The 26,818-nt window shown below is 32.9% G+C and overlaps 1 protein-coding gene across 1 annotated transcript in view; it reads right to left on the reverse strand.

The window, feature by feature from the left end:
• The window catches only part of LOC114334579 (protein alan shepard), a 531,107-nt gene that overhangs the window by 422,582 nt on the left and 81,707 nt on the right, over positions 1 to 26,818 (reverse strand). The window contains exon 2 of the mRNA XM_050645412.1: positions 17,608 to 17,633. The gene's annotated coding sequence lies outside the window, so the exon portion shown is untranslated. The remainder of the gene's footprint in view (positions 1 to 17,607; positions 17,634 to 26,818) is intronic.

Consider the following 26,818-nt stretch of genomic DNA (forward strand, 5'->3'; position numbering starts at 1 on the left):
CACAGTGCTATTCTAATAAACTTAATGAATTTTATTTATTAACGTAGTAAGCATATTCATCACCATGGTGTTTTGATGAATAAGTTGCTGAAACATGGCTTTGAATTCGTCTAAGAATCTATGTAGCATATCTGTTGTGGTGTCACATTGATTCTGCTGAGTATAATTGTTGGATGCTACATTTGCATAGGTCACATTATTTCTTACCGGCGTTGTTGTTGGCTTGGTGGTAAGATTAGGATGGGCATTTGGGCAACCCTGACTGCTGACTGGCTGTACATTTTGCCTATTATTTTGATTATTAGGGCGTCTCATTATGTTGTGATAGTAGCTACAACCTTTATAGTTGGCTGTATGGGCACCTCCACAAAGTGCACATGTTGCTGGAGTGTTCCTTGTTTTTGTGCAGGTTGATGTACTATGGGCTCCCCCACACTTAACGCAGACAAAAGGTTTATAACAGTAACCCTTGGTGTGTCCATATTGTTGGCATCGCGTGCATTGAGCTGGTCCATAGATAGGTTTTGGAGGTTCTACCTGTATGATTAAATTTTGCATTTTTTGTATTTTATATACATCTTTGTTATTTACCGCAGGCTCTAAATCCACAAAGAACAGATTAAGAGGCTCCTTAGTTCTTTTGTCCTTGGCATTGAGAATATTTCTGACTTGATGGCCTTTTGCGTTGAGTTCTTTCACTATTTCTTTTGTATCCATAGTGTGGTGAAGGTGTCTGATCACTACTCGGAATGCACGTTCTTCTTTGAGTTGGTATGTGTGGTGTACAATTTTTTTCTCACGCATATACGTTACTAGTTGCCTGTAAGACTCAACAGTATCACTAATTATTTTAATTGTATTATCTGCAAGTGTTTTTGTACTGTAGTGCACATCATCAATGGCATCTCTTAAACTTACTATCATTTTCTGGTAATCTGTTACTCCGTACACAAATATTGGAGGAGGTTTTATAGTTTTAGCTTCGGTGATATCTATTTGTTGGTCTGTTTGACTCTCTTCTACAGTTTCTTCTACAGGAAGCTGACTATATCTATTGCTTATATCTATGTCGGAGTTTTGTGAGTTGCTTCTTCTGATCTTCCTTCTTTTGTATTCGTTACTTGTTGCCATTCGTTCTCGTTGGCTGCGTGTTGTTCCAGCTCCTCATCGTCACTTGTAGAGGACAATCTGTGATAATATTTCTGACTGGTTGATGGTATATGTTGTGATTTTTGGATCATTGGTACCTGATGTATGTAATTTTGTTGATTAATTGGTACCTGCTGAGTGGAATTTGCTTGAGAAGCATCAAAATGTTGTTGAGATAAACAAGAATTATTATTATTCAATGCTGCTTGAGTTATTGGTTGAGAATTAATAAATTGTTGTACTTGCATATTTGTATCTGCTACACCCTGTATGTTGGTTTGCGAAACTGGCTGGCTATAGGAATCTCCAGGTCCATTACTAGCTGGTAACACATTCATGTTTTTATTTCACTTAAATTAGCACTGGGTTCAAAAACTCATTAAATTTCAATGTAAATGAAAATAAATATTTCATTAATTGTTTTTAAATTGTAGGTATCGGTTTTTAACAAAAATTCCGGTTCGAAATTTTTATCGTGGCGTACGTTGCTTGATGATTAAGGCAATACATCCGCACAGCACGAGAGGCGATTCGGTACTGATTAAAACATAAAATAGCAATTCTGCTTACAGAATTTGAAAATTCAAGTCAAATTATATCGGTTTTGATTATTTGCATTGCTAAAAATTAATTTTTTTTTATGGCATAGACTTGGGTGTCATTTAGCCAGTCACAACTTTTTTGTTTTCTGTTCATACATAAGGAAGGCAATGAGGTCCTTAGAGTTCCATAGCCAACTCTTCTACAGCTCTCTACTCAGTTCAAAAGCTGGCCGCTATGGACTCTCCAAGTTGCTCACCACATTTTCCATTATGTATCTTCTTCTTCTTTTTTTTTTTTCATATGTACATAATATACCAAATTATCAGGATTAATAAGTTTAGAGGTTAATTTTAGTTTCACAGATAAATTTCATTAAACAATCATATATGTTTTTGCTGTTCAGAGACAATAGATAGGATACATTGAAAGGTGGAAAAACATTACATTTTATTAAATCTTGGATTAAATTATATGTGCATGGAATATATTTTGCGCACTCAAAGAAAGTATGATTTAAGTCACCAACCTTCTGACATTCTGTACAAAGATTTGAATCAAAAACTTTAATTCTTGCTAGATGTAGAGGGAAACATGCATGTCCAAACTTCATTCTAATTAATGTTGTTATATATCTTCGAGGTACTACATAATTTTTAAACCAATATATATTTGGAACAGAAGTAGACAAGGCGAAAACGGCGGGTTCGAAGGGAAAAATATTCCCATGAGATTTTTTTGCATAATCACATTCGTGAGACATCCCAGAATAAGGTTCAAGAAGTCGCCCATGTGAAAAGTGGGCCAATTTTTTTTTAACAATTTTTTTTTTAATCAAATTGCAAGAATCAATATTTTTGGCCTGAACAATTTTTTCTTTAATTTTTTGGACCATTCTGGACAAAAAAGGTCTCTTATAATTTTTCTCTAAAGTTGATCGTTTTCGACTTATAAACAATTTAAAATTGAAAAAAAACGAAAAAAGGCCATTTTCAAGGCTTAATAACTCGGTTAAAAGTTATTATTATGAAAGTCAATATATGACTAAATCAAAGTTTAAAGCCCCCCTACAAGATCGTGAAGAAATTTTTGTCATTATTTTATTACTAAGCTGTTATTTTTAAGTAATAATAATAAGCGCCATGCACGTGTGCGGGGCTGTAAATGCTGAGTGCGAGAGAGAAGCCATTCCAGCAGTCCAATTGTGCATCTTACTCGCACTCACATTTACAGCAGCGTCAATACGATCTAACCACTCATTGTTATTAATTAAAAATAACAGCTTAGTAGTAAATTAATGACACAGATTTCTTCAGGATCATGTAGCGGCGACTTTAAACTTTGATTTAGTCACTTTCTGACTTTCAAAGTAATAACTTTTGACCGAGTTATTAAGTCTTAAAAATGGTCATTTTCGCGTTTTTCAAATTTTAACTAGCTTATAACTAGAAAAAGATCAACTTTAGAGAAAAATTATAAGAGACCTTTTTGTCCAGAATGGTCCAAAAAACCTAAAAAAAATTAGTCCGGGCCAAAAATATTGATTCTTGCAATTTGATTAAAAAAAATTGTTAAAAAAAAATTGCCCCACTTTTCTCGTGGGCGACTTCTTGAACCTTATTCTGGGATGTCTCACGAATGTGATTATGCAAAAATATCTCATGGGAATATTTTTCTCAACGAACCCGCCGTTTCCGCCTTGTCTAAAGGTTGAATCAGTGAATACTGAGATTTGGATTGTTTACAAAGATCTCGCCATGATTGACTCCACTGATTTTTAACTCGATGCTTAATAGTGTTAACTAAGTCAGATATGCAAAACTTACGATTATGTGAAGTACCATATTCAATAGCTTTTTTAGCCAAACTATCAACATATTCATTATGCGTTAGTCCTATTTATATGAGCCTTAACCCATAAAAAGTTCACTCTTTTATTTTTATGAATTTCAAAAAGGATTTTCTTAATTAGTAGGATATAAATATTTGAATTGTTATTGGGAAAATCTATAGTTTGAATTAATTATTTTATTGTTAAACAAAGCTATAAACAAATTATGTTTGAGAGTTTTGATGCGTGCTCAATGCATGCGTTTTAAATTATGCTACGTAGAAATTGACTATTCGCAGGCGCTTGCACTTGTACCTACTCGTTCGATTTTAAATGAGAGATGCATTGAAAACATCATTCAACCACTATGTGTTTATACCTTTGTTTAACAATAAAAAACAATATAAAAATCGGTATAATTTGACTTGTACTTTCAAATGCTGTAAGCAGAATTTGCTATTTTATTTTTTAATCAAAAGTTATTCGGGTTCAAAATTGCAATTTTTCGATTTTTTGAAAGTTCAACTGCATTTATCTCGAAAACTATGCACCCTACGAAAAAACTTGTAAGGACATTTTATGCGTAGAATGACTTAAAAAATACAAAAAAATTTTTTCGAAAAATTGCTTTTGTGTAATTCTGCAAGTTCTTTGTTTATAACAATCTTATCGACATCCGGATCAACTGTTACCCAAAAATTCGTGTTCTACGGGTCAAAATACATAAAAAACTTGGGTAAGTCCATCTAAATAAAGGAGGCCGTTGTATCCTCCTGGCGACAGCACTATTTTGGGATGTTTGTGAATTGTTTTTGCAGTAAACGTTTTCTTTGTTCAGATTACATTGTAAGACTGACTACTCGTTTTTTTATTTTGCGCCTGAGTCGTCACATTATGTTAAAGTCATACAATAAAATGTTAAAAATAACGCTTTTCTTTTGTTATTCTAACAAATTTTTGATACAACATGTGGATGTAATTCATCCCTGTTCGAGTGAAGACATCAAGGCATCACGTGCCTTCATTCAAACGGGCATTTTCTGTCAAGGTTCCTGTTGCTCGGTATTCATATTTTTGTAAACGAAAGAATCTGCGCTGGTAAATAAATTATTAAAAAATATCCAGTGGTTTGCAGGTTCAGAAATGCAATCTACGGATTTCCGAGTACGTTAATGTATTGGAGCATTTTATAGCTTAAAGGTATTTTCTTTAACACGTTTAGGTAGTTTGCTAAAATTAGAGTAATAAACAATAAATATATTTCCAGGTAGTGTTTTTGTTCATTTCCATTATGCTAAAACGTATAAACTCGAATGTGTTATTTACGATATGAATGTCATAATACTTTACGTGAATATTACGTACCAGAAATTCTAGCTCGAAATGAATGTCACAGTAACGGCACAATATTTACCTACATAATATTTAGTTGTTTATATTTTAAATCTACGTGTCAGAAAAAGTTGATTGAATAGGCATTGATTAATATAATAAATTGATATAAAGCGCATCACCACAAATTGGAAGCTATGAGCCTAAAAGGCCTGCACTTAAAATAAATTGAGAAAAAAAAATTAAAACACAAAGATGGCCTAAACCTCCGAGGTATTGAACCGGGTTGAAGCCTTACCGCTGTGAAATTCTGTATTTGTAAATTAATTTAAGTTGGTTAGGACCTTGAATGAAGAGTATATTCTGCTGGTCAATTTAATGGTCCCACTTCCTTTTTTGTATTTTGGTTATTTTATCCCCCTATGTTTATTTACTGGTACCTACCTATGTATGTAGGTGCGTGCATAAGTAGGTACTATATGTGTGCGGGTGATTCCATTTCAAATCACTCAATTTTAGATCAAAAAATTGTTCTATATGGTCCACATAATGTTCAGAAAAAAGTCTCACCATTTTGAGCGTCAAGTTTGGGGGGGAGAGGGGGGAGAAATCGGTAAATTCGTAGTTTTTTACGTTTTTCGTCAATATTTCTAAAACTATGCGGTTTAGCATGAACAACCTTTTATACAAAAATGTTCTACATTCAATTTGAAATAAAAAATGTCCTATGCATAATCCTTCTAAAATGAACGGTTCCAAAGTTACGGAGGTAGTATAGTATAATTGGTCCAAGAAAAGGCTTAAACCAGACATCCAAAGTAAAAGTTTTCCTCCAACACCAAATTGTTCTATATGATCCACATATTGTTCAGTGAAAAGTTACATCATTTTGAGCGTCCGGTTTGGGGGGAGATGGGGGCGAATTCGGCAAATTCGTAGTTTTTACGTTTTTCGTCAATATTTCTAAAACTATGCGTTAGCGTAAACAATATTCTACACAAAAATGTTCTACATAAAATTTAAAACAAGAAAGGTCCTATACATAATTGCTATAAAATCAACGGTTCCAGAGTTACTGAGGCTGAAAAGTGAAGGTTTTCGATACTTTTTATATTATTTGGGCAATTGATTATGATTTCGGGTGGTGAGGTTGACATCGGCCACTGAAATAGCACATTTTATTTACAAAATACAATCCTGTTAACGAAAATTTCTTTCATCAGTAATACTATTATAAATTGCCCAAAAACTATAAAAAGTATCGAAAACCTCCACTTTTCACCCTCCGTAACTCTGGAAACGTTGATTTTATAACAATTATGTATAGGATCTATTTTGTTTTAAATTTTATGTAGAACGTTTTTGTATAGAACATTGTTTACATTAGAGCATAGTTTTAGAAATATTGAGGAAAAACGTAAAAAACCTACTAATTTACCGACTTCTTCCCCATCTCCCCCCAAACTCGACGCTCAAAATGATGTAACTTTTTACTGAACAATATGTGGACCATATAGAACCATTTGGTGTTGGAGGAAAACTTTTACTTTGGATGTCTGGTTTAAGCCTTTTCTTGGACCAATTATACTATACTACCTCCGTAACTTTGGAACCGTTCATTTTAGAAGGATTATGCATAGGACATTTTTTATTTCAAATTTAATGTAGAACATTTTTGTATAAAAGGTTGTTCATGCTAAACCGCATAGTTTTAGAAATATCGACGAAAAACGTAAAATCTACGAATTTACCGATTTCTCCCCCCTCTCCCCCCAAACCCGACACTCAAAATGGTGTGACTTTTTTCTGAACATTATGTGGACCATATAGAACAATTTGGTGTTGGAGGATAACTTTCACTTTGGATGTCTGAGTTTGGATGTAGTTATACCATACTAATATAGCATCTGCGGAATGTAAAAATAAGACATTTAAGGCCGAACTGTCTTCTTCTTTTTTTTTTATCAAAATGATATTTTAAGCGATTTTACAGTGATTTGGTATTTATTCAAACAAATTTGTATTTTCTATCGTACAGTATTAATGGAAAATAAGTTGTTGATCAAATTTTATAGTGTGTTAAAATACCCTTTTTTACATTTTCCTCCATTCCCAAAATACATCATATTCGATTTGGCTGAAAATTTGCCCACAGATAACAAAAACATGGACATTAAGTGGTTAAAACGATTTGAATTATTTTACAATACAGTCGAACCCGCTTATTAGAATTCCGGTTAAAGGAATATCCCGGTTTAAGGAATAGAAATTTATAGACCCAAGACGTTTCTAATAGCCACCAATGATCGGTTATTAGAATATCCCTGCTATAGGAATACTTTTGTTTGGCACGAAGGCTATTCCAATAAGCGGGTTCGACTGTACTACAAAAGTTACATGCAATATCATAGTCAAAAATATAGGCGTCTAATGGAAGTACAATTAACTACAATTAACAATATCGACCTCATGACAAAAATAATTGTAAATACGATTTATTTGGAACAATTGCAGTTATGTTGCAATTGCAGCTGGTTCCTAAAAAAACTGACACGACTCTTAAAGCGTATTTTGTAGAAAATTGAGCAGTGTATTTTGAAGGATAAACACTTATTATTAATATACTGTCACTGTCACTGCCAAATTTTAAAATTTGTCAGATAACTTACTCTGTTCAACGTCAGAAAATGGCTCCACATGCTAGCAAATAACTAAAAGAATTGTAACGAAATTAGAAGATGGTTGGTCACTATCTGCCGTAAAGAACCATTTTAACGTAAGCAGAACAACAGTTTTTAATATTAATAAAAGATGGAGAGAACAAGAAACCCTCGAAAAAAAGCAAGGTTCTGAAAGACCAAAACTATCTACCGCTCATGAAGATCGTACGCTTTTGGAGAGATTAGAAGAGAATCCTTTTGAAGATGCCAAAAACTGCAAGAATTCAAAATAATATCAAAATTTAGACCGTAATAATTATTACAATTTATGAATTAACATATGAAGGGGTAAAAACCAAAAGGGTCTAAGTGACATTTTCTTAAAAAATGAGTTAAGAGCATAATTATATCGAAAGTTAAAACTAAACATTACTTGCTGGCAAAATGATCCAATTGATTTTTAAACGTTCTGCGCCATCTTTTGGTAAGGGGAAAAATTAGGTTTACAGATGTTCTATTTTCAGTAGTGGCAGTGATCTAAGGGCACTTAGACCGTTATGCCGGTAACTATTGGCAGTTTTTGTTGATTATTATCCACGTTGTTTTTGCAAGTTTAGTGTAGTTTTCGAAGTGAAGTATTAAGTTTATAGTGTTTCGACATGACTTCAAAAAAGAGAATTGCATCAGGTAAATTTCGAATTTTAAATAATAGTGTTATTTTATTAAATAATATGTATTTATAGAATTTTTCTAATACAAATTAAAACCTAACCTAAAATATTTTTAGGAGTAAGCTATAACTTAGATTCGGATAATAGTGAAGACGACCCCTTCAAATCAGACGAGGATAGTGAATACTACCCATCCGAGGATTGCGATGAATCTACAGAATATGTTGAATAGGAAATTCGTGAGACTGAGAATATACCTTCTACTAGTGGTATTCATGGTATGTTATTTTGATAGTGCTGACAAACAGTAATAATAATGCTTGCTTTTTATTACAGTTACTCCAAAAAATACGAGAAAAAGGAAGAATGATGTGGGTAAATGGAAGAAACAGCAAAGAAAGCAGGCCAGAATAAGTGGCAATGAGTATGTGACAAGTAAAGGAAAAAAGATTACGAAAAAGGTGTTAAAGCCATACGACCATCGTTGTAGATATGATTGTGACAAAATATCTGAACCACAGAGAATAAATCTCTTCACCAAGTTTTATGCAACGCAGTATTTAGCATCTTGTATAAGTAAAACGGATGTAAGGCGACCTAATCGTGGGGCAGTTTCGCATAAAAATTTTGCCACAATATTACGTCTTATGAATTTTAGAGTATGCAAGGAGTATTTTCTTCGTACATTTGACATATCCAACTGAAGACTCCGAATTGTTTGCCAAAAAAAAAAACTTCTGAAGGTATTACTGAACCTGACAAACGAGGATCTCACACTTCCTCGAACAAAATTAGCCAGAATATTCGCAATGATGTCATAAGCCACATAAAAATGTTTCCTCGCTATAAGAGTCATTATTCGAGGACTCAGAACAACAAAAGTTGCTTCGAGAAAAACCTGGAAATTATTTTCATAATTGTAGGTCCACCGCTAGAGGGCGTAATTGAATATCAAAAATTAAAAAACCAAAATTTTACAAAATTTGTCTAATGAAAGGGCACTGGAAATCCGATTATCGTATTCTTCATAACATTCTGCGTATATTTGATTTGACAAGTTTAAGTCTTCCTTTGCAAATAAGAGGTGGAGATGAGTGGAAACTTGTTATGAAAAAATGGCTGTAAGTCCAGTTCTGCTCAATCGAATTTTGCAAACTTGGTCTTGTTGAAAACAGCGCTTTCTCGTCAATGTAAGAGTTATAATTTCGAAACAGCCTAATAAGAAATATGCCAGCTAGAATTTTAATTTTTTTCAGAAATCTAGTTTTCTTTGGAAAATATTAAATACAAGTATGCATTTTTAATCCTGTATTACAAAATTGAACCAAACTAGCAACAGAATAGCGAAAACCGCATGTCGATACCTTTTTTCTATCTCTAGATATCTTAAGTAACGTGTAAATTTTAAACATAACTGTTACTGTTACCGGTAAACGAAGTTAAGGAAAAGTAGTGTGCTGTGGAAAAAACAAAAAACATTTTCCAGATGTCAACTTATATAATTAATTAAAACAACAATAAGACAAACAACACAATGAAATAAAAACAACTACTTAATGACGACCTAAATGTTCAAATTGTTGCCCATCATTTTCGATGCAAGCATTATTTACTCTTTCAAGAGTAGATTGAACAGCAGTTTCAATTTCTGCTCTCGAAATGCTTTGAATGGCGTTTCGTATTCTCTGGATCATGTTTCCGGGAGTAGTAGGACTAGCTGCAAAAACAAAAGGTGTTTAATCCGTCCCCATAAATAAAAGTCTATTCTGACCTTTAGAGATTTTTTTGAGACCGCTATTCAATCTACTCTTGAAAGAGTAAATGCTTGCATCGAAATTGATGGGCAATAATTTGAGCATTTAGGTCGTCACTAAGTAGTTGTTTTTATTTCTTTGTTATATTTTATAGTGGTGTTTGTCTTAATGTTGTTTTAATCAATTATATACGTTGATAGCTGGAAAATTTTTCTTTGTTTTTTCCACAGCACACTACTTTTCGCTAACTTTGTTTACCGGTGACAGTAACAGTTGTTATGTTTAAAATTTACAGGTTTCTTAAGATATCTTGAGAAAGAAAAAAGGTATCGACATGCGGTTTTCTCTATTCTGTTGCTAATTTGGTCTAATTTTGTAATACAGGATTAAAAATACATGTTTGTTTTAATATTTTCCAATAAAAATTAGATTTCTAAAAAAAATTAAATAACGCCTCGTAGCTGGCATATTACTTATTAGACTGTTTCGGAATTATAACTCATAAAATTAACCAAAAAGAGCTGTTTTCACCAAGACAAAGTTTGCAAAATTCGATTGAGCAGAACGGGACTTACAGCCATTTTTTCATAACAAGGTTCCCACTCACCCCCACCTCTTATTTGCAAAGGAAGACTTAAACTTGTGAAATCAAATATGCGCAAAATTCTATGAAGAATACGATGATCGGATTTCCAGTGCCCTTTCATTAGACACATTTTGTAAAATGTTGGTGTTTTAATTTTTGATATTCAATTACGCCCTCTAGCGGTGGACCTACAATAATTATGAAAATAATTTCCAAGCTTTTCTCGAGGCAACTTTTGTTATCAATTTTTTTTTCTCAAAGCTGTACTATAAACGGTTCCTGAGATATGGCCGAGAGCCATGCTTATTGGGGCACCCGGTACATAATTTTATTATATTTAAGATATTGTAGCAAACAGTAATTTATTATCTATCGTGGCTGAATGGATCAAGCAATCCAAAGCCTATAAAAATATTTAAAAAATATATACTATTCAATATCGTAGTAGTCCTGATCTAAAAAAAAATTATATCTGCGGATCATAGAGTATAGATCATATATATTGTTATCTAGGAATATAAGTTAGTGTTGTTATCCATCCATGTTTCTACATTTCTTCAGCAACAATATTTCAATCCATTCTTTGTGGGAAAATCGAGCAACATCTTACTTCCTATTTTAATTTTAACAGATATCTTATACATAAAGGCTGCAACGCTTTTATTAGAATGACGCGTTTATCGATTATGTACTACATAAAATATGTAGTTCTTGAACTACACAGTAGAAGATGTAGTTCTTCATTGTAACATCTTTTCAATTATCTGTGTCTAGAGTAAATGTAAATGATCTACTCTTAAAAAAAGTATGCAGAGTGCATAGTTTCACAAGAAACTCACAGTTAAAGTGAAGGTGGTAGATCAGATATCCAGATTTAAATACTTAGAATCGACAAATAGATTAATTGAATAGCGAACAAAAAAGATAGCGTAGCCTAGCGAGATGACCAACAGCCTAAATAAATGACATAAACAAAAACAATAACAGTTGAATTTAATATATTATACTAAGGATTTCCACAGTTTTCACTGTATTCCTTCACTCAGCCGTTCTTTCCAGTTTTTTTCTATTTTGCCAGTTCCTTCACTCCAGATGTATTCTTTCCATTGCTTCGTCCACTTAATTTCTAAAAGATCTTCGGGGTGTGCCTATCTTCCTTCTTCCTATCGGGCTTCACTCTGTGATTCTGTTTATCCAACGTTTTTTGCCTGTTCTGACATGTCGTACCAGGTTAATCTTTTCTGTTCTACGTAGTCTATTATATCTGAGATCATTGAATTTAACCATTAGGATAATAATAAAAGACAAAAAGATTGCTCGAAACAGCGGAGATGAAAACCTATCGAAAAATCGATGGTAAGATTCTATGGGACAGAGCTAGAAGTACAGACATACGACGGAGATGCAAGGTGTATAACATTAATAACTGGGTAAGAAGCAGAAGAATAGAATGGAATGACCACATAAGCCGAATGACAACAAATAGAGTAGTCAGGACAGCGAGAGACGGTTCCCCAATAGGAAGACGATCAGTGAGAAGACCACGAAAACGATGGAACGACAACTTACTAGAGGCACATTGAAAAAACAGAGTCATGTCTATACAAATAGAAGAAGAAGAAGAAGGATAATAATAAACAAGAGATAGCGATGATAATATTCTCTTTTATAACAAACATGTTACTGATTTGAACCTTCCAGTTTTTATAATTTGTTCATTAATTTAAATACAAAAAGCTCATCTTTCAGAGATCCCTAACTGCTCTTTCAACTTAAAATTGCGTTACCTCATCAAATCTTCAGAAGCCAAGAGCTCTTTAAGCGTTGCCATATGTGAACCATCAATCCGCACGAAAGGTATTAGCACGGTGTATTACTTTCTAGAGGGTAAGTTTTAATTAGTTTTTGTTTTCTTTTTTCTTCTCACCTTTTTATCGCCACTCATGTCAATGTAAGGGAGAGCGTTTAAAAATAGCCGAGTAGTTGCTCGAGCCGTGATATCAATGAGTCGTGTGTGTAGTCACCGCGCCCGCGGACGAATAGACAGGATTCGTATTGTATTATATTAAGTAAATGGATTTTTTCTTTAGTCGCTAAAAATTTTTCACTTGGACATGCAGAACCTCTGGGTCACTGTGTAAAAATTATTAAAGTGAATATGATAATAATTATTATACAGGGTGTCCAGTGTCCAGAAACTCTACCGACAAACGAAGACAGGAGGTTCCTCAGATAATTTTAAGACAATTTAACCCAATTCACCTAGTCCGAAAATGCTTCCTGAAGGAGCTAGAGCTCTTTGAAGATGGCGCCATGTAATTAGTTCTTCTTAAATACCTCCAGAACGCTTCTATTTAGAAAAACGAAAATTTGTATACATATTTACTTTTAAGAAATGAATCGATTACATCCATTGCGAATTTCTAGTACCGGACATAGGCGTCCGTTTTGGGTAGGGTAACGGTTATTTTATTGCATAACTTTTTTGTCTTCAACTTTTAAGCATTTTTGATACTAGATTATTAAATTGTGAGGTATTCTAGTACTAAAAGGTACTCTTACTTTAAGTCGGTAGGACATACCGTTTTCTAGAAAAATCGATTTGAAAGTTTTTAGCTTTGGGAATTAAAAAAAAATGAAAAAATGAAAAAAAAAACGATGTATTTTACCAACTTAAAGCAAGAGTAACTTTTAGTACTCGAATATCTCATAATTGAATATATCTAGTGATTAGGCGTAAAACGGACGCCTATGACCGGTACTAGAAAGTCGCAATGGATGGAATCGATTCATTTCTGGAAAGTAAATACGCATACCAATTTTCGTTTTTCTAAATAGAAGCGTTCTGGAGGTATTTAAGAATAACTAATTACATGACGCCATCTTCAAAGAGCTCTAGCTCCCTTAGGAAGCATTTTCGGACTAGGTGAATTGAGTTAAATTGTCTTAAAATTATCTTAGGAATCTTCTGTCTTCGTTTGTCGGTAGAGTTTCTGGACACCCTGTATAATATATTGATCTTCAAAATATCCAATAATCAATTTTCAACAGATGAAATTTTCATTATAATGAAACGCTTATATGGTATTCATTGATCTTGAGAAAGCGAACTCAGAATTTGATAGAGTTCCTCGAGAGATTCTGCGGTGGGCACTCAATAAGAAAGTAGTCCCATGTGAATATGTAAATTTGTGAGAGAGGGGGTTTTGTGGTCATTGAACAAAACCGATCCCACAGTGCATCTGGTGTCCAAAAACCGTCTAAACTCAAGGAGATAACATGCCTTAGCAGTAACCTTGTGTACCAGGTGGTTGGGGTCGGTTCTGATGGTGTATTCGTATTCAGCAACCCAAAAAGCCTTCGAGTAATCTGTTTGCAATAATTTAAGGCCGAAAACCCTCGAAAATCCAGAAGATGACGTGCTATAGCAGTGACCTGGGTACCAGGTACTCCGGTCGTAGGATCTGATGGCGTAGTCATGTTCAGCGACCCCAAACCCCCCCCCCCCCTCTCCGAGTAACAAAAGTTGGCCCCTAATATGCTTATTTTGACATGTTTATCCACTTTTAGATGCATGTTATGCACTTTAAAATGCAATTATTATTTATGCATTTCCACCCATTTTTCTATTGTAGACTTTTTTCCTGACATAATCCTGAACACAATGCAAAAACTAGCAAGTCTCTAGGTGGTGTATTTAAAGATAATTTATTCCTGTGTTTTTAGTGCTAAATGCACTGGTCTAAATGAATAGTCGCAGTAAATGCCAATAATTATTTATACATTTCGTTTTAGCGACTTTGCAAGTATAGACGAGTATGTACGTGGGAAGTGTACGAATCATCGTGATCCCTTTGACTCGGGTCATTTTTACCGACAAGAAATTACAATCGTTATCAAAATACAAAATATTACTGTAATATTTTGTATTTTGATTGGATGTCGAAACGTCAATAAAATCATTTTTTTAAGTTAAATTGTGGCTTATTTTCCATTTAGAATAATAAATTACATAAATGCCACAAAGAAATACCTTCAGAACAATATTTAGAAACCAGAAATAACTGCAAACGAAGAAGTTAATATAAATGCGCAAGAAGTCAAAAAACACTTGAAAATCTGCAGGTCAAGTTCAAATGAACTGCTAAAATATTGTATAGCAGCCATGATGGAACAGCGAACTGTATTAAGAAGTAACATAATTACTAACTATAAAATGCGGTTAAATACTATCGAAAAAATGAACAACTACCAAACTTATCCTGCTATTCAAAAAGCCGATAAAAATGTTAAGAAAACTACAACGGTATCAACTTGTTCAATTCCATCCTTAAAGATAACTAAAATTCTGCAATAACGGCTAAATCAAAGGATAACGCTCCTTTCACACACCGCACGTTAGACCGCACGATGCCATTCCAATAGTGACTCGAGCAATCCTATTGTACCTTTCTCATTCACGGTGTTCAAGAGAAAATCTAAATAAAAGTTGATCGAACACCCTATTTTTTTTGTTTTTATGCTTGCAGTATCCCTTGTAGATCAAAAATACGTCAAATTAAAATCGGCTACGGGGCCCTTTTTTGTGCATGCGTAAAGAAGATTTTTTCTTTTTCTATTTATTATTTTGTTTTTTTATTTTTCTTTATCTGTATAATTGGATTTTCATGTATTTTAATATGTTTGAGTATGTAGACGATATGTATACACACTCACATATACACACAGACATACACACAGACATACACATACACACACAAATATACCGGGTGTTGAATAGTCAAACGGGCCATACGAAACAATTGGAAATTATAAACTGTTGAATTCCTGCTTCCCTAATTAGTTTAAATCAAAAGTCATGAAAAACTATTTGTAAAGGACTGAAATCTGTATAAAAAAAAAACAAATGTTAAAATTGTTCTACGAATTACAATTGTTGCATTTTGAGAAAATGAAGTCAGTTTCTATATAAATATTAAATAAATAAATTTAATGTTGAGCGATTTTTGCCATTTTTTAAGATTCTCATGAGATCGATATACATACTTTATTATTTTTATTTACTGGTCGCTATGGAGTTCACGTAACACGTGGTGACAGATATGAACTCCTAAAATTAATTATGCAGGAAAGATTCAAGGAAGGCGCAGCATAGGTAGGAGAAAAATGTCCTGGCTGAGAAATCTCAGAGAATGGTTTGGATGCAGCTCAACTGAACTCTTTCGGGCTGTAGTGTCGAAAGTGAGAATAGCAATGATGATTGCCAACCTTCGTCGCGGAGATGGCACGTAAAGAAGAAGAATGGAGTTTCCATTATTAGAGTAGAGCAGAGTCTTCAAAACTTGTAACGTAATATTTCGATTTTGAGTTTTGGCAACCAATATGAGGCATTTGAAATATGTCTAAATCACATTACAAATGATCCCACACCAGGGACAATGCTTCCGCGAAGAAAGAAGTGAGTGGAATTTGTATTTAAAGTTGTTTAATTTCGAAAAACTTACTTGTGCTCTCGAACAGAAGCATTTTACAACATTTTAGATCGTTTGTAACGTGAAAGTTTAAATTCAGCGTGTTTTAGTCATATTTCAAATGCCTCAGATTTGTTGCCAAAACTCAAAATCGAAATATCCTGTTATATGTTTTGAAGATTATGCTCTAATAATGAAAACTCCAAAGCGACCAGCCAATGGAAATAATAAATTGTATTGATCTCATGAGAATCGTAAAAAATGTGGCAAAAATCGAGTAAACAGCTATACAGAAACTGACTTAATTTGCTACAAAATGCAAAAATTAGACACCAAAGCTGAACATATTTTATCTTTAAAATGCATTTGAATTTTTGTCAAAAGCACGCTCTGATCAAACAATATTATGTTTATTATACAAATTCTATTTAAAAAATTGAGTTCGCGCGCGTTGTTTCTGAAAGAACGGCTATCAAACATTTTTGTTCAAAATCTTAGCTATATTTTGTTTAAATCATTTTTTTATACGGCGTAAACATATTCTTGGTAATATGAAGTTTTCGATTTCCTTCTCTACGAGGGGTGGTTTTAGGAGGAAGCCCGGGGGTAGGAGTGGCAAGCTTTTTTGCATCTTTTTGGGGTCCCAAAATTGATATTCTTAGCAAAATTCAGCTAGTTCGTATGATTTTTAGAGGTAAAATCTGATTTTTAGTGGTCGATGGGATTAGATACTTTGGCAATAATTGTTTTACATTTTTGCAAAATTTTGGAATGTGTTTAATTCATAGAACAATTTTAAAAATTGTTTTTAACACGTTGACATCGCAATGTATATAATATTACGACTCTCTGGGCCGACTTCACTCTGAGCCGTGGTCCATACAGTATAGCAGTCACTGCGAAGCAAGTGTGCTTCGCGCGGCCCTCTAAGTAAAATAAGCGTGAATCGTATATGATTCGCGGGGCGTTCAACGTGTATACAGATTACAGTCCTCTGCAAATAGTTTCTCATGTCTTTTGATATAAAATAATTAGGGAAGCAGGAATTCAACAGTTTAGAATTGCCCATTGTTTCCTATGGCCCGTTTGACTATTCAACACCTGGTATATTAGTGTGTGTGTATGTCTGTGTGTATATGTATACATATCATATACATACTCAACTATATTAAAATACATGAAAATCCGATTATACAAATAAAGAAAAATAAAAAAAACAGAAAAATAAATAGAAAAAATATTTTTGATCTATAATGGATACTGCAAGCATAAAAGCAAAAAAAATAGGGTGTTCGATCAATTTTTATTTAGATTTTCTCTTGAACACCGTGCATTACACGGCGCGGCGTAATGTGAAAGTTACCATGGGATTGCTTGAGCAACAATTGGAATGTCATCGTGAAGTTCTAGCGATCGCACGTTCAAACTCTTAGTGTGTGAAAGGAGCGTAAGTTTGGTAGATGAACAACAAAGTTTTCGTTTTAGAAAATCGTGTACAGATAGATGCAGTATTATTAGTCATACACATACAGCAAATTATAGATAAATCGTTAGAATAAAATAGACCAACGTTTCTATGTCTGAGCGACTATGTCATAATTTGAACAACTTACCTCTAACGGCTAGTTCTAATGATAACCTGCAAAGAACACAAAATGTTAATGTATATAAAAGACTAAGTAAAATAAAAAAAATAACGGTAAATATAAAAAAATCTATACATAAAGCTAGTACATACAGTGAGGACGTTTAGGTTTGAATAAATTCATTTTCTCGAGAATGGGCGATTTTGGAGGAAATCCCGTAACAGGTCGATTTTTATTTTTAAATTACGATTTTTAAGCATATAGATCATACTAGTGACGTCATCTCCCTCGGCATGATGACGTAATCGATTTTTTTTTTAAATGAGAATAGGGGTTGTGTGCCGGCTCATTTGAAAGGTTATTCAATTCTCTATTCAATAATAGAAATATTAACATTATTATTTATACAGGGTGGCCAAACATTTTTTTTTCATTTAATTAATTGACGCAAAAAGAAGCACATATGTATGTAATTTATTTCTTTTAAAATACATTTTAATGCTATCAGAAAACAGAAAAAAAATGTTTATTTGAAAAATAAACATTGTTTTTGGCTTAAATAAATGTTCAAACTGCTAAGAGGCAGGGTGCGTGGCAGCTTTAACGTTGAATTTAAGCGAAAAACGATATTTATTTGTCAAATAAACATTTATATTTGCTCACAGCAGTAAAATGTCTTTTGAATTAAATAAATTACATGCATTCTTCTTTTTGTCTCAATTAATTTAATTCAAAAACAATTTTTTTGGACACCCTGTATAAATAATTATGTTAGTTAAAAATGATTAAACATTTTCAATTTCGTTGCAACCCGAAACCGCAGTCGCATTATATTTCTAGTTCAATCAGAAAGTACAGCAAGAATCTTTACCCGTTTCGGGGCTTCTTAGTTCCTCATCAGGAGAAAGATATCGCCGCCGCCTACGAAAAGTATAACTCCAAAAAATGCCGTTAAGAGTAGAACTTTCAATGAACGCCGCGAAAAATATTATTTTCGATTATATGATTGTGAAAATTATAATCCCTAATTGTCGAAAAAATTTATTTTTTGAGGAGTATCAGCAAAAAACATCATTTCTGTTTGTGGGTCCACGAAAATTATAATTACTAAAAAGTTCTCAGAAATAATTGTTTTCATCGGCAGAAACAGAAACAGAAAGGGAAATAATTGTTTTCGTCGGCGTCTATTATGAACTAAATCTTTTCGTTATAAATATTTTGGGAGTTATAATCTTAGCGGAAACGCATATAAAAAAATTTTTATAGCCAACACTTATCAAAGAGTTATTATTTTCACTGGAAATGTATTAATGTATTAGGAATCACATTAATCATAGGTACCAGCGATATATGCTCTTCTCTCTTAATGAACTAGAATCCTACGTCTCTTGCCGTCCCGGATTGCAACGAACGAAATGGCATGGATGTCCTAGCGACACCTGCTAGAAAATAGTTTAAGTTTTTAATCTAATAGCACACAAAATGATATTTAAAATTGTACCATTCTATATCCTACCAGATTAAAAACAATGGAAAACCTTCTCTGGTAACACCATCCGAGGCTTCTAGAAATGCAAGCCATACGGATTCTGAGACTATAGGAAGATGAGGGAATTTTACTACATAATTCACGTCCCATCTGCTCAGGCGGTAAATTTCCAGCGAGAATGGTTGCCTTAGTACTTCAAATAGAGTAAAAATATAAATTAAAAATGAATAAACATTTTCAATTTCATTGCAACCCGAAACCGCAAACAATCAAAAACCTTCTCGGGTAATTGTGTTAGTGTATATGTTATTGAATAGAAAATTGAATAACCTTTCAAATAAGCTATAACACGACCCCTACTCTCATTAACAAAAATCATCGATTACTTCATCACGCCTAGATTGATGACGTCACTAGTATGATATATATATGCCAAAAAATCGTAATTTAAAAATAAAAACCGACCTGTTTCGGGATATATCTCCAAAATCGCCCATTCTCGAAAAAATGAATTTATTCCAACCGAAACGTCCTCACTGTATACTGTTTTTAACAATATGTGATTATCAAACGCAATTGAATTTCAGAAACCACCTACATAAGTTCGCTTTTTTCAACTTTCGGAAAACTAAAAAAAAAACTGTTTTACAGCTTAAGTATAGGTCTATACGTTATTTCACGTTAAGAATAGAACATTGCGAAGATAGCCCCATGCGTTTCTTTTGAACGATAGAAGCGCGCCAATGCCACGCCGTACTGATTAAAATGAATCGTATATCGGCAGTCGAAGTCTCGGGCACTACCCGTGCCCGAGAGGTTTGTCAACAGTGTAAAGGGACTTTCCGACCACCCTATACGAAGCCTTAGGAGCGAATAGCCGTCATCTGTGTAGCATAGCAATCATAGTTTTCAGTGCAACTTCAGTCCATACGTAGCTAAAGCAATTATTTGGAGACATTTTGCACTGAGAACTACCAACAACAGTAGAAAAGAAGAGGTAAAGTTGACGTCGATAGTAAGTCTTCCGATCTGGAATTTTGGGACTGAGCAAATTTTTCTGGCAATCAGTACGTGGTCAGAAAAATTTACAAAGATATCGACTGTATTCTCTATATTAAAATAGAATACTAACTGCTGGCTGATAATAATATATATATATATATATATATATATATATATATATATATATATATATATATATATATATATATATATATATATATATATATATATATATTATCAGCCAGCAGTTAGTATTCTATTTTAATATAGAGAATACAGTCGATATCTTTGTAAATTTTTTTTGTAAATATATATATATATATATATATATATATATATATATATATAAAGTAGTTTGGTATTATTGACTGACAATATGTAGATACAAGTTTTTATTGAGGTTGCAGTCAGTGTAAGGGGCAGGATGAGAGAAACTCTTTGTTACAATCGAGCTTTCGCAAAATTTATTTGCTTCGTCAAGATTAGCTAAAATGAGTATATAATTATAAATACAATGAAATTAAAGATAAAAGAACATTGTATAAAAAAGCACAAAAACTTACAACGTGAGGTTAGTTCATTAATTTAACATTTCCACAAAACATAATTATATAAAAATATCCTTATTTTAATCGTTTCCAAATTTCAATGTTTTAATTTTTACAATTTCTAATGAAAAATTTTGATTTATTAATTTAGTTCTAAATTTGATTAATGCCAGAAAGACACTCAATTAATGTCAATAAGACATTAAATAGGTATCTGTTTATTTTATTTTAAGTTGTTAAAAACTAGTTTTTTGATTATTACTTACTAGCGCACTTTAAATTATGGAAGGTATAGATAGATATAAGTACATGTTTTGTTGATTATTGTTTTATTAATAAATTAAAGTGGCGTTAATTTTAAAAATTTAATTTTTGAAATTTTGTCAGGGAATTTACTATTCTTTAATTAGAATATCATTTATCGTAAGATAAAATATAATTATAGATGTTACTTAGTTTATTTATGTCTGTTCTTTTATTTACACATTGATATTTATTTATGCACACCATTTCTAAAAATTCTCTTTTATTTAGTTTATTTTCATGTTTTAATACCGTTGTTTCATCGAATTTGAATGTATGATTTTTGTTTATTGCATGATCTACTAATGCAAATGTGTTTTTATTATTTCTAAGGTCGCTTTTGTGTGACGTTAGTCTACCTATTAAATTCCTGGATGTGTGTCCGATGTATGACTTATCGCAATTTTAGTAGTTTATGTAAATAAAATGTAGTTTAAAATGAAAGCTCAAATGTAGTTTACAAAATACCATGCGAAAATTGCGATAAGTCATACATCGGACACACATCCAGGAATTTAATAGGTAGACTAACGTCACACAAAAGCGACCTTAGAAATAATAAAAACACATTTGCATTAGTAGATCATGCAATAAACAAAAATCATACATTCAAATTCGATGAAACAACGGTATTAAAACATGAAAATAAACTAAATAAAAGAGAATTTTTAGAAATGGTGTGCATAAATAAATATCAATGTGTAAATAAAAGAACAGACATAAATAAACTAAGTAACATCTATAATTATATTTTATCTTACGATAAATGATATTCTAATTAAAGAATAGTAAATTCCCTGACAAAATTTCAAAAATTAAATTTTTAAAATTAACGCCACTTTAATTTATTAATAAAACAATAATCAACAAAACATGTACTTATATCTATCTATACCTTCCATAATTTAAAGTGCGCTAGTAAGTAATAATCAAAAAACTAGTTTTTAACAACTTAAAATAAAATAAACAGATACCTATTTAATGTCTTATTGACATTAATTGAGTGTCTTTCTGGCATTAATCAAATTTAGAACTAAATTAATAAATCAAAATTTTTCATTAGAAATTGTAAAAATTAAAACATTGAAATTTGGAAACGATTAAAATAAGGATATTTTTATATAATTATGTTTTGTGGAAATGTTAAATTAATGAACTAACCTCACGTTGTAAGTTTTTGTGCTTTTTTATACAATGTTCTTTTATCTTTAATTTCATTGTATTTATAATTATATACTCATTTTAGCTAATCTTGACGAAGCAAATAAATTTTGCGAAAGCTCGATTGTAACAAAGAGTTTCTCTCATCCTGCCCCTTACACTGACTGCAACCTCAATAAAAACTTGTATCTATATATATATATATATATATATATATATATATATATATATATATATATATATATATATATATATATATATATATATGTTATAGTCAAAGCCCGAATTTCAGGCACTCCTAGGTTTGACTAGGCAATCCTCAGGTCTGACTGACGGTCTTAGTCAAAGCCCAAAATAAATTAGAATTTCGGCCTTTGACTAGTCAAACCTAGGAGAGACTAAGTTGGTCAGGCAAGGGTCGAAATTTAATTTTATGAAATCGGAGTTTGACTAGTCAAACCCCGATCAGCTATTAAAATGTCGTAATTTGTTAGATAAGGTTTAATAAAACTTCATTTTTTAATTTTAATGTTTACTATTTTTATAGTGTCGTAATTAAAATAAAAAAATAGTGTTTATTCTCACATGTTGAGGCATTATAGCATTTAGAGTTGCACAATACGTTAGACTCTTTACACTTACATAATTTTGAAGAGAATTTCTTATTACAGTAGCATTTTATAAAGCCTTCAGCCTTGTCCTCCAAATTTAGAATCTTTTGTACAAATTTCTCTTTATAGAGACAGCTTTGGAACATCTTCGAAATTAAGAAAATTCTCTTTGCATTCTCTTATTTGATTTCTTGAAAAACGTAATTTGGTTTGACTAAGTATATGAATTGTATTTTAGCACAAACAGATGAAATTGGAATGTCATCGTCAACTGTGAAAGAAGATATATGCAATCGGAGAAAAAACTAAGTATCACCATAATATTAAGGAAGGCTCTGGACCGTCGTCACTAGGAGAGAAAGAAAATTGTCAAACAAGTGCATAATTATTGGTAATTAGGTGGTACATGTTATGTGTGCTGACAGCACACTTGGTGCATACTATATGAAGGTTTTGACAGAAAAGATACATGCATGCGTTGTGCACAGACAGAAAAGATTAAAATAAATAAAGGAAAGGCGATTGAAGGTATTCATGCCCAGGATAATGCTATGAAACAATTAAGTGAAAAAAAATTTCCTTCAATCTCGATGGGAAAAACTGTAACAATACCGCTCCCCAGATTTGAGGGTCAAAGGCGACGATCGAAATATTTTGGATATCATATAAAATAAAACAATTGAGATTTTATATATAGTTGGTACGAAATTAGGATTTTTTTCAAGAAATCAAATAAGAGAATGCAAAGGGAATTTTCTTAGATGTTCCGGACGATAAGCTGTCTCAAAGAGAAATTAGTACAAAACATTCTAAATTTGCAGGACAAGGCTTTATAAAATGCTACTGCAATAAGAAATGCTCTTCAAAATTATGTAAGTGTAAAAGGTCTAACGTATTGTGCAACTCTAAATGCCATAATGCCTCAACATGTGAGAATTAATACTATTGTTTTATTTTACCTAATTATTAAATTATTAAACCTAATCTAACAAATTACGAGATTTTAATAGCTGATCGGGGTTTGACTAGTCAAACCCCGATTTCATAAAATTAAATTTCGACCTTTGCCTGACCAACTTGGTCTCTCCTAGGTTTGACTAGTCAAAGGCCGAAACTGCAATTTATTTCGGGCTTTGACTAAAACCGTCAGTCAGACCTGAGGATTGCCTAGTCAAACCTAGGAGTGCCTGAAATTCGAGCTTTGACTATAACATATACACTTCCATAGTAACTCCACCTCACGTGTGTCGAAAGCATGTTTGTGATTAGTTGGAATCGTTGCGGTGGACTTTACCTGGTTTGGTCTTTAAGCGGGCGGGACTTTATCTGTTTTGTTTCCAAAGTAACTTTTAGTCGTTTTAGTCGATTGAAATATATTGAAATAAATTGGTTTTGACGGTATATAAAGTGTTCCTATAAGAATGGACTCTGAGAAACTAGTTAAGCTCAATATCTCATTTTCGAGAAAAAGTGGATTTAACGCGTTTTGCTTCTAAGCACCTCTAAAAATAGTATTTTAAATAAATCAGTGCTCATAGACTTACGTTGGTGGATTCTGCTCTCGTTATCAACGATAAATTAAACTGTATTTTCAAGTTTTCTGGTATGTAAAAACGGTGCATTTAAATGTAAATCACACAAAATTTACAAGAGACCGGCGTAGGAGGAAAATGTCTGTAAGTCTGTAGTCGAAATGAAAAGCAAAACTGAACAGATAGTCCACGTTGTGAGACCGCTTTCGTATGAAAAAAATTTCTGATTCGGTTTCTTTGCGGATTCCTGTTGAAAAATGTCCCCTTTAAACAGATCAGAAGGGTGCCGAGCGAAATTTTTGGGCAGAAATTTTTTTTAAATAAATTCTTACAATCACCTTTTTTGCACCGGAAAATATTTTTTTTTGGGTTTCTTGGATCATTTTAAAAGGTCTGTTCATTTTTCTCAAAAGTTGGACAGTTTTTGAGGTATAAGCGATTTAAAATCTGAACAATGCAAAAATGCGCATTTTCGAAGCTTCAAAGCTCATTATGTAAATTATTATTTTTGAGGTTGCCAAGTGCCTAAATTGAAGTTTAAACATTCAATTTCAAGATTCTGATGAGTAATCGGGACTTAGTTCAATATAGACATTACAGACCGTTGTATTTTAATTGTTAAGTATGCGCGTCCACTCGAATTTTAAGCCACTGCGCCTCGCGTCTCACTATATGGTGCGTCTCTTCCGCACGTGTACATATTATAAGTGCTTATGCGAAAAATTCCCGACCAATATTTGGCATTTATTAAAATTTTATAATTTATTATTAACATAGCTTTTGTTAATAATTTGTTTGTTTATTCAATTAATTATTGCCATTGTGCTAATTAAATACACCAATCAAATAGTTTAAGAAAATTAGAATAGTCCGGACATATTACACCTGGAGATCGATACAACTTGATCCAATTGATTACGCAGGGAAAGATTCAAGGAAAAATAAGCATATAGATACGCAGAATATCGTGGCTGCGCAACCTGAGAGAATGGTACAGATGTACATCAAATGAACTTTTCAGAGAAGCCGTCTCTGACTAGCTATGGCGATTGCCGACCTTTATCGCGGAGATGTCATTTGAAGAAGAATCATATAGTGCGGCAGATACATACTTTAGATACAGACCTTAGAGTGCGCCGCGCGGCGGCTTAAAAGTTGAGAGGGCGCGCATAATTAACAATTAAAAACAACGGGCTATATTAAAATAAGCCCCGATTAGTGGTCAGAGTATTGAAATTGAATATTTAAACTTCAATTTAGGCACTTGGCTACCACAAAAAATAATAATTTATACCTGAGTATTCAAGCCTCGAGAAAACTATTAACTTTTGAGAAAAATGAAAAGACACCTTTTTTGTTTAAAATGACACAAAAAACTAAAAAAATATTTCCGGGTCAAAAAGGTGTTTCATTTGAATTTGTTTAAAAAATTGTCTACACAATTCCTGCCCAAAATTTTCACCAGGTACCCTTCTGATTTGTTTGAAGGGGACATGTTTGAATAGGAATCCTGAAAGAAACCGAATCAGAATTCTTTTCAAACGGGAGCAGCCTCACAACATGGACTAAGACGCATGCGGTTCAGTGTCGGGCATGGCACACCAGAAGCAGACTTCACTCGTGTAGCGTAGGAACATCGCATCGCCAAAAATCGATATGGCAGCTGCATAAGGCAATAAGATAAATCCGAGTGCAGTCTAGCCATCTCACAGGCACACTGGAAATCCAATTCCGAGACGGAAGGCACGATACAGGAAGCGGGCGTACCGAGTGTTCCTGCCATGGATACACGCACTTAGGTATATAGTATATACTATGGAAAGTCAAATTACTTCTTCATTAATTTTGGAAGTTTATTAAACGTTTTCTTATTATTACAAAAAATGTTAAATAGGTAACGTGTTTATTATTATTAGTACTAATTTTAAACAAAAATTACAAAATATGGTGTTTTAAATTTCTAATTTAATCCAAGGTACGATTTGGGTTCTTCTTCTTCTCCTTCTTTTTGTATAGACATGACTGTCTGTTTTTTCAACAGTAAGTTGTCGTTCCATCGTTTTCGTGGTCTTCCCACTGATCGTCTTCCTATTGAGGAACCGTCTCTCGCTATCCTTACTACTCTATGTGTTATCATTCGGCTTATGTGGTCATTCTATTCTACTCTTCTGTTTCTTACCCAGTTATTAATTTTCTCCATCTTGCATCTCCGTCTTATGTCGTTTATCTGTACTTCTACCTCTGTCCCTGCCCCATAGTGTCTTACCATCGATTTTTCGAAGAGTTTTCATCTCCGCTGTTTCGAACAATATTTTTGTCCTCTCTGTGTCGGGTCGTGTTTCTGTCGCGTATGTCATTAGTGGTCTGATGGTTTTGTAAATTCTGCCTTTCATTTCTTTTCCGATATTTTTATTTCTCCATATTGTGTCATTCAGGCAACCTGCGGCTCTGTTTACTCTATTCACTCGATCTATTTTTGTCCTCTCTGTGTCAGGTTGGATTTCTGCCACGTAGGTATGTCTTTATTGGTCTGATTACTGTTTTGTAAATTCTGCATTCTCCCACGAACCATAGACGAATGGGTTGATTATG

The sequence above is a fragment of the Diabrotica virgifera genome, chromosome 3, assembly GCF_917563875.1.
Source record: "Diabrotica virgifera virgifera chromosome 3, PGI_DIABVI_V3a".
In the NCBI taxonomy this organism is placed as follows: Eukaryota; Metazoa; Arthropoda; class Insecta; order Coleoptera; family Chrysomelidae; genus Diabrotica; species Diabrotica virgifera.